At 45.0% G+C, this 15,151-nt stretch overlaps 4 non-coding genes across 4 annotated transcripts; all 4 read left to right on the top strand.

Annotated features, from left to right (window-relative positions):
* The first annotated feature begins 1,119 nt into the window (after positions 1-1,119).
* LOC140488224 (U6 spliceosomal RNA) lies at positions 1,120-1,226 on the top strand. Its single transcript, XR_011963019.1, has one exon. It is a non-coding gene; the product is annotated as a U6 spliceosomal RNA (small nuclear RNA).
* A 4,801-nt stretch (positions 1,227-6,027) lies between these two features.
* Positions 6,028-6,134, top strand: LOC140488225 (U6 spliceosomal RNA). Its single transcript, XR_011963020.1, has one exon. It is a non-coding gene; the product is annotated as a U6 spliceosomal RNA (small nuclear RNA).
* Positions 6,135-9,398: 3,264 nt separating this feature from the next.
* LOC140488233 (U6 spliceosomal RNA) lies at positions 9,399-9,505 on the top strand. The gene has a single exon (XR_011963028.1). It is a non-coding gene; the product is annotated as a U6 spliceosomal RNA (small nuclear RNA).
* Positions 9,506-10,799: 1,294 nt separating this feature from the next.
* Positions 10,800-10,906, top strand: LOC140488239 (U6 spliceosomal RNA). Its single transcript, XR_011963034.1, has one exon. It is a non-coding gene; the product is annotated as a U6 spliceosomal RNA (small nuclear RNA).
* Positions 10,907-15,151: the final 4,245 nt, after the last annotated feature.

Consider the following 15,151-nt stretch of genomic DNA (forward strand, 5'->3'; position numbering starts at 1 on the left):
AGATATAAAAGAGACCTAAGGGGCAACTTTTATCACGCAGAGGGTGGTATGTGTATGGAATGAGCTGCCAGAGAAAGTGGTGGACGCTACTACAATTGCAACATTCATAAAGCATCTGGGTGGGTAGATGAATAGGTAGGGTTTGACAGATACGGGCCAGGTGCAGGCAGGTGGGAATGGATTGGGTTGGGATATTTGGGCGGCATGGACAAGTGGGGCTGAAGGGTCTGTTTCCTTGTTGTACATCTCCATAACTCTATGACTCCAAAACTCAGGCAAATGTTGGAGACTCGCTCGGGGCAGGGGTTTGGGTATGGCTGCCTCAGTGGAGGAAGGACATTGATGTAAGTGATGGGAGGTTGGTGTTCAATCCGACATGTGACCGTTATTCAGATCATGTGTGTATTGTTCACAAATAATTTTTCAGTTCTGGATTATGAAAGTGTTCGGAGTTATATAGAACAGATCATCAATGTGAAAGCAAACATTTGTTATTTTCCTGGATGTGTTTCCCCACAAACCCCTTGAACTAGGAACCACGGAGTAGGAAGCACCCTCCAGTTGCAATGAATGATGCTGTACATTCTTCGAGCGAAACTGAAAAGCTCTGTATCAAACACTAGCTTTCAGAGTGCTTCATTTCGCAAATATTTTTATCTTGGCTGGCGTCAACTGGCGCCAAATTCTCTGCTGGTTCTTGCACAGCTTGGAGAATGCCCTGAGTTGCAGTTTTGAGGAATGCAGCGGGACACTTCACTGTCGGGAAACGTCAAGGTGATTGTAGTCCAGGGGACTGGTGAGCTCCTCCGGAAGCGTTTGAAGGAAGTATTTGGCGGCCTGTTTTGCTGCATCCTGGTACTAAATATATTGGAGTCAACAGCCAATGGGAAGTCGAAGTCTGAGCCAAGGACACATATGACGATGATAGTCTGCAAGGACATGTCCTGAACATCTGTGTTTCCATCTCCCAAAATAACAAAGTCTGAATGCGACCAGATTGGATTGTCCCTTCCGAAGCAGGAGAGAACAGAAGAGAAACGAAAGAATTCGACAAACCATGACCAGAAAACGCTTCAATTGTCGCACCTTTATAAATGGACTCACGTTGGTCCCAATATTGTGCTCGCTTCGGCAGCACATATACTAAAATTGGAACGATACAGAGAAGATTAGCATGGCCCCTGCGCAAGGATGACACGCAAATTCGTGAAGCGTTCCATATTTTACACTTCCGCAACATTACAATTTTCCCGCTGCAAAAGTGTCACAATGGACCTTAGACGTTAAACCCGGTTACACCTTGATTCACTTACCATGGCAACAGCAAACCCTGTAGGGAAACCCCAACTGCTGATCATACTCAGCAAGGACAAGCCATGTCTTTGGGAACCTGCTGGAAGGGAGCAGCAGATGGACACCAAGTCTGTGGACCAACTCGGCAACATCGACATCTGCTGGGAACAGTGGTTTCAAATCTATTTCCCCCAGGTGTTAAAACGGTGAAAGGGGGACTGGACAGTGTTAATAAACTAGTGGCGGGTATGGAGTGAGATTTCGAGATAGAAATGTCATTTTGTCCAAAGTGAATGACATAAGGACATTCTGAAAGAAAGAAAGTTGAGAGTTTGTGTGTTACAGGGCGGGGGGCATGCTGTTTTCAAACAGGTATGCTGTTTTGGAAAATGTAGGGTGTGATGGATTCTCAGGGGAACGTAGCACAAACAGCCAGGTTTCTGGTATTGAGACTGGATCTAATGCAATGAGGGGTACCTCGAGTTCTATAAGATTGTGTTAGGGGACTCTCTAATCCGAGGTGCAGGCAGATGCTTCAGTGGCCAGTAGTGAAAAATCAGAATAGTTTGTGGTTTCCCTGATGCCAGGATCAAGGATATTTCAGAGAAGATGCAGGATGTTCTCTAGGAAGAGAAGCGCCGGCAGGAGGTCATTGTAGACATTGGAACCAACCACATAGGAAGGCAAAAGGTTGAGATTGTGAAGGGAGTTTACAGAGAGTTAGGCAGGAAGTTAAAAAGGATCTCCTTGAGAGTAGTAATATCTGGATAACTCCCGGTGCTACGAGCTAGTGAGGATAGAGGAATAGGAGGATGCAGCAGATCAATGCATGGCTGAGATGTTGGTGTATGCGATACAAATTCACATTTTTGGATCACTGGAATCTGTTTTGGGGTAGAAGTGACCTGCAAAAGAAGGATAGATTGCACCTAAATTGGAAGGTGACTAATATACTGGCAGAGAGATTTGCTAGAGCTGCTCATGAGGAATTAAGCTTGTAAGGTGAGTGGGACCCACAGGAATAGTGAGGAAAGAGATCAATCTGAGACCCGTACAGTTGAGAACAGAAGTGAGTCAAACAGTCAGGGCAGGCAGGGACAAGGTAGGACTAATAAATTACACTGCATTTATTTCAATGCAAGGGGCCTAACAGGGAAGGCAGATGAACTCAGTGCATGGTTCGGAACATGGCACTGGGATATCATAGCAATTACAGAAACATGGCTCAGGCATGGACATGACTGGCAGCTAATGTTCCGGGATACAAATGCTACAGGAAGGACAGAAAGGGAAGCAAGAGAGGAGGGAGAGTGGCACTTTTGATAAGGGCTAGCATTATATCTGTACTGAGGGAGGATATTCCCGGAAATACATCCCAGGAAGTTATTTGGGTGGAACTGAGAAATAAGAAAGGGATGATCACCTTATTGTGACTGTATCATATACCCCCTAATCATCAGAGGAAAATTGAGAAACAAATTTGTAAGGAGATCTCAGTTATCTGTAAGAATAATAGGGCGGTTATGGTAGGGGATTTTAACTTTCCAAACAGAGACTGGGATTGCCACAGTATTAAGGGTTTAGATGGAGAGGAATTTGTTAAGTGTGTACTAGAAAATGTTCAGATTCAGCATGTGGATGGGCCTACGAGAGAAGGTGCAAAACATGACCTACTCTTGGGAAATTAGGCAGGGCATGTGACTGAGGTGTCAGTGGGGGTGCATTTTGGGGCCAGCAACCATATTTCTATTAGTTTTAAAATAGTGATGGAAAACGATAGACCAGATTTAAAAGTTGAAGTTCTAAATTGGCGAAAGCCCAATTTTGATGGTATTAGGCAAGAACTTTCAAAAGCTGATTGGGGGCAGATATTTACAGGTACAGGGATGGCTGGAAAATGGGAAAACTTCAGAAATGAGATAACGAGAGTCCAGAGACAGTGTATTCCTGTTACGATGAAATTAAAATCTCATAGGTATACGGAATGCTGGATGAGAGTGGACAAACGAGGAGGGCAAAAAGGGGACATGAGATAGCGTCGACAAATAGAGTTAAGGAGAATCCATGAGGTTTTTACAAAAACACTAAGGACAAATGGTATCTAGGGAGAGAATAGGACCCCTCAAACATCAGCATGGTGACCTCTGTGTGGAGTCCCAGGAGATGGGGGAGATGCTAAATGAATATTGGTGTTTTCTGTGGAAAAGGACATGGAAGATATGGTATTTAGGGGGACATCTTGAAAAATGTCCATATTAGAGAGGAGGAAGTGCTGGATGTTTTTAAATGCATAAAAATTGATAAATCCCAGAACCTGATCAGATGTACCCTAGAACTCTATGGAAATCAAGGGAGATGATTGCTGGGACTCTTGCTGAGATATTCGTATCAATGATAGTCACAGGAGAGGTGCCAGAAGACTGGATGTTGGCTAACGTGGTACCACTGTTTAAGAAGGGTGGTAAGGACAAACCAGAGAACTACAGACCAGTGAGCCTGACATCAGTGGTGGGCAGGCTGTTGGAGGGAATCCTAAGGGACAGGATGTACATGTATTTGGAAAGGCAATGACTGATTAGGGATAGTCAATGCAGCTTTGTGTGTGGGAAATCATGTCTCACAAACTTGATTGAGATTGTGGAAGAAGTAACAAAGAGGATTGATGAGGGCAGAGCAGCAGACATGATCTATATGGACTTCAGTAAGGCGTTCGATAAGGTTCCCCATCGGAGACTGGTTAGCAAGGTTAGATCTCACGGAATACAGGGAGAACTAGCCATTTGGTGCAGGACTGGCACAAAGGTAGAAGACAGAAGGTGGTGGTGGAGAGTTGTTTTTCAGACTGGAGGCCTGTGACCAGTGGAGTGTCACAAAGATTGGTACTGGGTCATTTTTCATCATTTTTATAAATGATTTCAATGTGAGCGTAAGAGGTAAAGTTAGCAAGTTTGCAGATGACACTAAAATTGGAGATGGAGTGGACAGCAAAGGAAGTTACCTCAGATAACAAAGGGATCTTGATCATATGGGCAAATGGGCTGAGAAGTGGCAGGTAGAGTTTATTTCAGATAAATGTGTGGTGCTGCATTTTGGGAAAGCAAATCTTAGCAGGACTTCTATACTTAATGGTAAGATCCTTGGGAGTGTTGCTGAACAAAGAGTTCTTGTAGTGCAGGTTCAGAGCTCCTTGAAAGGAGAGTTGCAGATAGATAGGATAGTGAAGAAGGCGTTTGGTATGCTGTCCTTTATTGGCCAGAGTATTGAGTTCAGGAGTTGGGAGGTCATGTTGCAGCTGTACAGGAAATTGGCTGGGCCACTGTTGGAATAATGCATGTAATTCTGGTCACCATTGTATCGGAAAATGTTGTGAAATTGGAAAGGGCTCGGAAAAGATTTACAAGGATGTTGGCAGGTTTGGCGGATTTGAGGTATAGAGAGAGGCTGAATAGGCTAGGGCTGTTTTCACTGGAGCATCAGAGGCTGAGGGGTGTCCTTATCGAGATTTATAAAATCATGAGGGAGGGACATGGATAGGATAAATAGACAAAGTCTTTTCCCTGGGATTGGGGAGTCCGGAACTAAATGGCAGAGGTTTAGGGTGAGAGGGGAAAGATATAAAAGAGACCTAAGGGGCAACTTTTATCACGCAGAGGGTGGTATGTGTATGGAATGAGCTGCCAGAGAAAGTGGTGGACGCTACTACAATTGCAACATTCATAAAGCATCTGGGTGGGTAGATGAATAGGTAGGGTTTGACAGATACAGGCCAGGTGCAGGCAGGTGGGAATGGATTGGGTTGGGATATTTGGGCGGCATGGACAAGTGGGGCTGAAGGGTCTGATTCCTTGTTGTACATCTCCATAACTCTATGACTCCAAAACTCAGGTAAATGTTGGAGATTCGCTCGGGGCTGGGGTTTGGGTATGGCTGCCTCAGTGGAGGAAGGACATTGATGTAAGTGATGGGAGGTTGGTGTTCAATCCGACATGTGACCGTTATTCAGATCATGTGTGTATTGTTCACAAATAATTTTTCAGTTCTGGATTATGAAAGTGTTCGGAGTTATAAAGAACAGATCATCAATGTGAAAGCAAACATTTGTTATTTTCCTGGATGTGTTTCCCCACAAACCCCTTGAACTAGGAACCACGGAGTAGGAAGCACCCTCCAGTTGCAATGAATGATGCTGTACATTCTTCGAGCGAAACTGAAAAGCTCTGTATCAAACACTAGCTTTCAGAGTGCTTCATTTCGCAAATATTTTTATCTTGGCTGGCGTCAACTGAGAGATACGCCAAATTCTCTGCTGGTTCTTGCACAGCTTGGAGAGTGCCCTGAGTTGCAGTTTTGAGGAATGCAGCGGGACACTTCACTGTCGGGAAACATCAAGGTGATTGTCGTCCAGGGGACTGGTGAGCTCCTCCGGAAGCGTTTGAAGGAAGTATTTGGCGGCCTGTTTTGCTGCATCCTGGGACTAAATATATTGGAGTCAACAGCCAATGGGAAGTCGAAGTCTGAGCCAAGGACACATATGACGATGATAGTCTGCAAGGACATGTCCTGAACATCTGTGTTTGAATCTCCTAAAATAACAAAGTCTGAATGCGACCAGATTGGATTGTCCCTTCCGAAGCAGGAGAAAACAGAAGAGAAACGAAAGAATTCGAGTAACCATGACCTAAAATGCTTCAATTGTCGCACCTTTATAAATGGACTCAGGTTGGTCTTAATAGTGTGCTCGCTTCGGCAGCACATATACTAAAATTGGAACGATACAGAGAAGATTAGCATGGCCCCTGCGCAAGGATGACACGCAAATTCGTGAAGCGTTCCATATTTTACACTTCCGCAACATTACAATTTACCCGCTGCAAAAGTGTCACAATGGACCTTAGACGTTAAACCCGGTTACACCTTGATTCACTTCCCATGGCAACAGCAAACCCTGCAGGAAAACCCCAACTGCTGATCATACTCAGCAAGGACAAGCCATGTCTTTGGGAACCTGCTGGAAGGGAGCAGCAGATGGACACCAAGGCTGTGGACCAACTCGGTAACACCGACATCTGCTGGGAACAGTGGTTTCAAATCTATTTAATCCAGGTGTTAAAACGGTGAAAGGGGGACTGGACAGTGTTAATAAACTAGTGGCGGGTGTGGAGTGAGATTTCGAGATAGAAGTGGCATTTTGTCCAAAGTGAATGACATAAGGACATTCTGAAAGAAAGAAAGTTGAGAGTTTGTGTGTTACAGGGCGGGGGACATGCTGTTTCTCTGTGAACTGACCCGCATGGTGGACACTGACTTTGTGAATTGGCGCGGTGGCGCGGTGGCGCGGTGGCGCGGCGGGCGGATATTGAGTGTGGCTGTGTGTGTGTGGAGGAAGGACATTGATGTAAGTGATAGGGTGTTGTTCAATCCGACATGTGACCTTTGTTATGATCATTTGTGTACTGCTCACAAAGAATATCAGTTCTGAATTATGAAAGTGTTGGAAGTTATATAGAAATGATCGTCAATTTGAAAGCAAACATTTGAAAACTGAGAGAATCTTGCTGTCGTTTGCAGGCTTACTGACTGTGCCTCTCATGCTCACTTCCGAATTGTTTGTATGGATGGTGAAGAGTAGTGGACCCGGCATAATCCTTGTGGCTTTCCGCTGGTCGCAGGCCGCCTGTCTGAAAAGTAACCCTCCACCACCCTCTGTCTTCTACCTTTGAGCCGGTTCTCCCTGTGTTCCTTGAGATCTAACCTTGCTAATCAGTCTCCCATAGGGAACCTTGACGAGTGCCTTGCTGGGGTCCATATGGATCGCATCTGCTGTTTGCCCTCATCAATCCTCTTCGTTACTTCTTCAATAAACTCATTCAAGTGTTAAGGACAAAAGGGTAACTAGGGAAAGAACAGGGTACCTCAAAGATCAGCAAGGTGGCCTTTGTGCACAAAATGCGAGGGAGACTAAGTCAGTATTTTACATCAGTATTTACTGTGGAAAAGGATACGGAAGATATAGATTGTCGGGAAATAGATGGTGACATCTTGAAAATGTCCAGATTGCGGAGGAGGAAGTGCTGGATGTTTTGAAAAGGGTAAAGGTGGATAAATCCCCAGGACCTGATCGGGTGTGCACCTGGGCTCTGTGGGAAGCTAGAGAAGTGATTGTTAGGCCTCTTGCTGAGATGTTTGCGTCATCGATGGTCACAGGTGAGGTGACGGAAGACTGGAGGTTGGCAAATGTGGTGCCACTGTTTGTGGGGTTGGTGGGGACAAGCGGGGAACTGTGGACCAGTGAGGCTGACGTCGGTGGTGGGCGGGTTGTTGGGGGGGGTGGTCCTGGAGGACAGGATGTGCATGTGTTTGGAGGGGCGGAGACTGATTGGGGATGGCCAACCTGGCTTTGTGTGTGGGAAATCATGTCTGACAAACTTGAGTTTTTTGATTAAGTAACAAAGAGAATTGATGAGGGCAGAGCAGTACATGTGATCTATATGGATTTCAGTAAGACATTTGACAAGGTTCCACATGGGAGACTGATTAGCAAGGTTAGATCTCAGGGAATACAAGGAGAACTAGCCATTTGGATACAGAACTTGTTTGAATATAGAAGACAGAGGGTGGTGGTGGAGGTTTTTTTCAGACTGGAGGCCTGTGACCAGTGGAGTGCCAGAAGGATCAGTGCTGGGTCCTCTACTTTTTGTCATTTACATAAATGATTTGGATGCAAGCATAACAGGTACAGTTAGTAAATTTGCAGATGACACCAAAATTGGAGGTGAAGTGGACAGCGAAGAGGGTTACCTCAGATTGCAACAGGATCTTAACCAGTTGGACCAATGGGCTGAGAAGTGGCAGATGGAGTTTAATTCAGATAAATGTGAGGTGCTGCATTTTGGAAAAGCGAATCTTAGCAGGACTTATACACTTAATGGTAAGGTTGTAGGGAATGCTGCTGAACAAAGAGACCTTGGAGTGCAGTTTCATAGCTCCTTGAAAGTGGAGTCGCAGGTAAATAGAGTAGTGAAGAAGGCATAAGGTATGCCTTCCTGTATTAGTCAGAGAATTGAGTACTGGAGTCGGGAGGTCATGTTGCGGCTGTAGAGGACATTGGCTAGGCCACTGTTGGAATATTGCATGCAATTGTGATCTCCTTCCTAGCGGAAAGATGTTATGGAATTTGAAAGAGTTCAGAAAAGATTTACAAGGATGTGGCCAGGGTTGGAGGACTTGAGCTATAGGGAGAGGCTGAACAGACTGGGGCTGTTTTCCATGGAGTGTCAGAGGCTGAGAGGTGACCTTATAGTGGTTTATAAAATTATGTGGGGCATGGATAGGATAAATAGATAGTGTTTCCCCTGGGGTCGGGGAGTCCAGAACTAGAGAGCATAGGCGTAGGGTGAGAGGGGAAAGACATAAAAGAGACTTATGGGGCAACGTTTTCACACAGAGGGTGGCAGGTGTATGGAATGAGCTGCCAGAGGAAGTGGTGGAAGCTTGTACAATTGCAACATTTAAGAGGCATTTGAATGGGTATATGAATAGGAAGGGTTTGGAGGGACATGGGCCGGGTACTGGCAGGTGGGATTAGATTGGATTATGATATCTAGTCTGCATGGACGGGTTGGACCGAAGGGTCTGTTTCCATGCTGTACATCTCTATGATTCTCTATGAAACGCAGCTGCTTATTGCACAGATTGGAGAATGCCCTGAGTTGCAGTTTTGACAAATGCAACTGGACACTTCACTGTCGGGAAACATCAAGGTGATTGCAGTCCATGGGACTGGTGAGCTCCTCCGGAAGCGTTTGAAGGAAGTATTTGGCGGCCTGTTTTGCTACCTCCTGGTACTGAATATATTGGAGTCAACAGCCAATGGGAAGTCGAAGTCTGAGCCAAGGACACAAATGACGATGATAGTCTGCAAGGACATGCCCTGAACATCTGTGTTTGCATCTCCCAAAATAACAAAGTCTGAATGCCACCAGATTGGATTGTCCCATCCGAAGCAGGAGAAAACAGAAGAGAAACGAAAGAATTCGACAAACCATGACCAGAAAACGCTTCAATTGTCGCACCTTTATAAAAGCATTCACATTGGTCATGATATTGTGTTCGCTTCGGCAGCACATATACTAAAATTGGAACGATACAGAGAAGATTAGCATGGCCCCTGCGCAAGGATGACACGCAAATTCGTGAAGCGTTCCATATTTTACTCTTCCGCAACATTACAATTTTCCCGCTGCAAAAGTGTCACAATGGACCTTAGACGTTAAACCCGGTTACACCTTGATTCACTTACCATGGCAACAGCAAACCCTGCAGGAAAACCCCAACTGCTGATCATACTCAGCAAGGACAAGCCATGTCTTTGGGAACCTGCTGGAAGGGAGCAGCAGATGGACACCAAGTCTGTGGACCAACTCGGCAACATCGACATCTGCTGGGAACAGTGGTTTCAAATCTATTTCCCCCAGGTGTTAAAACGGTGAAAGGGGGACTGGACAGTGTTAATAAACTAGTGGCGGGTGTGGAGTGAGGTTTCGAGGTAGAAATGGCATTTTGTCAGAAGCTTTACATTCTGCGGAAGAAAGTTGAGAGTTTGTATGTTACAGGGCGAGGGCTGTTATTTCTCTGTGAACTCACCCGAATGGTGGACACTGACTTTGTGAATTGGCGCGGTTGGAGGGGGGTATTGGGTATGGCTGTGTGTGTGGAGGAAGGACATTGATGTGCGTGATGGTGTGAGGTTGTTCAATTCGACATGTGACATTCAGATCATGTGTGTACTGTTCACAAATAATTTTTCAGTTCTGGATTATGAAAGTGTTGTTAGTCACATAGAACAGTTCATCAACGTGAAAGCAAACATTTGTTATTTTCCTGGATGTGTTTCCCCGCAAACCCCTTGAACTAGGAACCACGGAGTAGGAAGCACCCTCCAGTTGCAATGAATGATGCTGTACATTCTTCGAGCGAAACTGAAAAGCTCTGTATCAAACCCTAGCTTTCAGAGTGCTTCATTTCGCAAATATTTTTGTATTGGCTGGTGTCAACTGAGAGATACGCCAAATTCTCTGCTGGTTCTTGCACAGCTTGGAGAATGCCCTGAGTTGCAGTTTTGAGGAATGCAGCGGGACACTTCACTGTCGGGAAGCATCAAGGTGATTGTAGTCCAGGGGACTGGTGAGTTCCTCCGGAAGCGTTTGAAGGAAGTATTTGGCGGCCTGTTTTGCTGCATCCTGGTACTAAATATATTGGAGTCAACAGCCAATGGGAAGTCGAAGTCTGAGCTAAGGACACATATGACCATGATTGTCTGCAAGGGCATGTCCTGAACATCTGTGTTTGCATCTCCCAAAATAACAAAGTCTAAATGCGACCAGATTGGATTGTCCCATCCGAAGCAGCAGAAAACAGAAGAGAAACGAAAGAATTCGACGAACCATGACCAGAAAACGCTTCAATTGTCGCACCTTTGTAAAGGGACTCACGTTGGTCTTAATAGTGTGCTCGCTTCGGCAGCACATATACTAAAATTGGAACGATACAGAGAAGGTTAGCATGGCCCCTGCGCAAGGATGACACGCAAATTCGTGAAGCGTTCCATATTTTACACTTCCGCAACATTACAATTTTCCCGCTGCAAAAGTGTCACAATGGACCTTAGACGTTAAACCCGGTTACACCTTGATTCACTTCCCATGGCAACAGCAAACCCTGCAGGAAAACCCCAACTGCTGATCATACTCAACAAGGACAAGCCATGTCTTTGGGAACCTGCTGGAAGGGAGCAGCAGATGGACACCAAGTCTGTGGACCAACTCGGCAACATCGACATCTGCTGGGAACAGTGGTTTCAAATCTATTTCCCCCAGGTGTTAAAACGGTGAAAGGGGGACTGGACAGTGTTAATAAACTAGTGGCGGGTATGGAGTGAGATTTCGAGATAGAAATGTCATTTTGTCCAAAGTGAATGACATAAGGACATTCTGAAAGAAAGAAAGTTGAGAGTTTGTGTGTTACAGGGCGGGGGACATGCTGTTTTCAAACAGGTATGCTGTTTTGGAAAATGTAGGGTGTGATGGATTCTCAGGGGAACGTAGCACAAACAGCCAGGTTTCTGGTATTGAGACTGGATCTAATGCAATGAGGGGTACCTCGAGTTCTATAAGATTGTGTTAGGGGACTCTCTAATCCGAGGTGCAGGCAGATGCTTCAGTGGCCAGTAGTGAAAAATCAGAATAGTTTGTGGTTTCCCTGATGCCAGGATCAAGGATATTTCAGAGAAGATGCAGGATGTTCTCTAGGAAGAGAAGCGCCGGCAGGAGGTCATTGTAGACATTGGAACCAACCACATAGGAAGGCAAAAGGTTGAGATTGTGAAGGGAGTTTACAGAGAGTTAGGCAGGAAGTTAAAAAGGATCTCCTTGAGAGTAGTAATATCTGGATAACTCCCGGTGCTACGAGCTAGTGAGGATAGAGGAATAGGAGGATGCAGCAGATCAATGCATGGCTGAGATGTTGGTGTATGCGATACAAATTCACATTTTTGGATCACTGGAATCTGTTTTGGGGTAGAAGTGACCTGCACAAGAAGGATAGATTGCACCTAAATTGGAAGGTGACTAATATACTGGCAGAGAGATTTGCTAGAGCTGCTCATGAGGAATTAAGCTTGTAAGGTGAGTGGGACCCACAGGAATAGTGAGGAAAGAGATCAATCTGAGACCCGTACAGTTGAGAACAGAAGTGAGTCAAACAGTCAGGGCAGGCAGGGACAAGGTAGGACTAATAAATTACACTGCATTTATTTCAATGCAAGGGGCCTAACAGGGAAGGCAGATGAACTCAGTGCATGGTTCGGAACATGGCACTGGGATATCATAGCAATTACAGAAACATGGCTCAGGCATGGACATGACTGGCAGCTAATGTTCCAGGATACAAATGCTACAGGAAGGACAGAAAGGGAAGCAAGAGAGGAGGGAGAGTGGCACTTTTGATAAGGGCTAGCATTATATCTGTACTGAGGGAGGATATTCCCAGAAATACTTCCCAGGAAGTTATTTGGGTGGAACTGAGAAATAAGAAGGGGATGATCACCTTATTGTGACTGTATCATATACCCCCTAATCATCAGAGGAAAGTTGAGAAACAAATTTGTCAGGAGATTTCAGTTATCTGTAAGAATAATAGGGCGGTTATGGTAGGGGATTTTAACTTTCCAAACAGAGACTGGGATTGCCACAGTATTAAGGGTTTAGATGGAGAGGAATTGTTAAGTGTGTCCTAGAAAATGTTCAGATTCAGCATGTGGATGGGCCTACGAGAGAAGGTGCAAAACATGACCTACTCTTGGGAACTTAGGCAGGGCATGTGACTGAGGTGTCAGTGGGGGTGCATTTTGGGGCCAGCAACCATAATTCTATTAGTTTTAAAATAGTGATGGAAAACGATAGACCAGATCTAAAAGTTGAAGTTCTAAATTGGCGAAAGGCCAATTTTGACGGTATTAGGCAAGAACTTTCAAAAGCTGATTGGGGGCATTTATTTGCAGGTAAAGGGATGGCTGGAAAATGGGAAAATCTTCAGAAATGAGATAACGAGAGTCCAGAGTCAGTGTATTCCTGTTACGATGAAATGAAAATCTCATAGGTATACGGAATGCTGGATGAGTGTGGACAAACGAGGAGGGCAAAAAGGGGACATGAGATAGCGTCGACAAATAGAGTTAAGGAGAATCCATGAGGTTTTTACAAAAACACTAAGGACAAAGGGTATCTAGGGAGAGAATAGGGCCCCTCAAACATCAGCATGGTGACCTCTGTGTGGAGTCCCAGGAGATGGGGGAGATGCTAAATGAATATTGGTGTTTTCTGTGGAAAAGGACATGGAAGATATGGTATTTAGGGTGACATCTTGAAAAATGTCTATATTAGAGAGGAGGAAGTGCTGGATGTTTTGAAATGCTTAAAAATTGATAAATCCCAGAACCTGATCAGATGTACCCTAGAACTCAATGGAAATCTAGGGAGATGATTGCTGGGCCTCTTGCTGAGATATTTATATCAATGATAGTCACAGGAGAGGTGCCAGAAGACTGGATGTTGGCTAATGTGGTACCACTGTTTAAGAAGGGTGGTAAGGACAAACCAGAGAACTACAGACTAGTGAGCCTGACGTCAGTGGTGTGCAGGCTGTTGGAGGGAATCCTGAGGGACAGGATGTACATGTATTTGGAAAGGCAATGACTGATTAGGGATAGTCAATGCAGCTTTGTGTGTGGGAAATCATGTCTCACAAACTTGATTGAGATTGTGGAAGAAGTAACAAAGAGGATTGATGAGGGCAGAGCAGCAGACATGATCTATATGGACTTCAGTAAGGCGTTCGATACGGTTCCCCATGGGAGACTGGTTAGCAAGGTCAGATCTTACGGAATACAGGGAGAACTAGCCATTTGGATGCAGGACTGGCACAAAGGTAGAAGACAGAAGGTGGTAGTGGAGGGATGTTTTTTGAGACTGGAGGCCTGTGACCAGTGGAGTGTCACAAAGATTGGTACTGGGTCCGTTTTCATCATTTTTATAAATGATTTCAATGTGAGCGTAAGAGGTAAAGTTAGCAAGTTTGTAGTTGACACTAAAATTGGAGGAGTAGTCGACAGCAAAGGAAGTTACCTCAGATGACAAAGGGATCTTGATCAGATGGGCAAATGGGCTGAGAAGTGGCAGGTAGAGTTTATTTCAGATAAATGTGTGGTGCTGCATTTTGGGAAAGCAAATCTTAGCAGGACTTCTATACTTAATGGTAAGATCCTTGGGAGTGTTGCTGAACAAAGAGATCTTGGAGTGCAGGTTCATAGCTCCTTGAAAGGAGAGTGTTGGAAAAATGTTGTGAAATTGGAAAGGGCTCGGAAAAGATTTACAAGGATGTTGGCAGGTTTGACGGATTTGAGGTATAGAGAGGGGCTGAATAGGCTAGGGCTGTTTTCACTGGAGCATCAGAGGCTGAGGGGTGTCCTTATCGAGATTTATAAAATCATGAGGGACATGGATAGGATAAATAGACAAAGTCTTTTCCCTGGGGTTGGGGAGTCCAGAACTAAAGGGCAGAGTTTTAGGGTGAGAGGGGAAAGATATAAAAGAGACCTCAGGGGCAACTTTTTTAACGCAGAGGGTGGTATGTATATGGAATGAGCTGCCAGAGAAAGTGGTGGATGCTACTACAATTGCAACGTTTAAAAAGCATCTGGGTGGGTAGATGAATAGGTAGGGTTTGACAGACACGGGCCAGGTGCAGGCAGGTGGGAATGGATTGGGTTGGGATATTTGGGCGGCATGGACAAGTGGGGCTGAAGGGTCTGTTTCCTTGTTGTACATCTCCATAACTCTATGACTCCAAAACTCAGGTAAATGTTGGAGACTCGTTCGGGGCAGTGGTTTGGGTATGGCTGCCTCAGTGGAGGAAGGACATTGATGTAAGTGATGGGAGGTTGGTGTTCAATCCGACATGTGACCGTTGTTCAGATCATGTGTGTATTGTTCACAAATAATTTTTCAGTTCTGAAATATGAAAGTGTTGGGAGTTATATAGAACAGATCATCAATGTGAAAGCAAACATTTGTTATTTTCCTGGATGTGTTTCCCCACAAACCCCTTGAACTAGGAACCACGGAGTAGGAAGCACCCTCCAGTTGCAACGAATGATGCTGTACATTCTTTGAGCGAAACTGAAAAGCTCTGTATCAAACCCTAGCTTTCAGAGTGCTTCATTTCGCAAATAATTTTGTCTTGCCTGGCGTCAACTGAGAGATACGCCAAATTCTCTGCTGGTTCTTGCTCAGCTTGGAGAGTG

The sequence above is a fragment of the Chiloscyllium punctatum genome, chromosome 17, assembly GCF_047496795.1.
Source record: "Chiloscyllium punctatum isolate Juve2018m chromosome 17, sChiPun1.3, whole genome shotgun sequence".
Taxonomy (NCBI): Eukaryota; Metazoa; Chordata; class Chondrichthyes; order Orectolobiformes; family Hemiscylliidae; genus Chiloscyllium; species Chiloscyllium punctatum.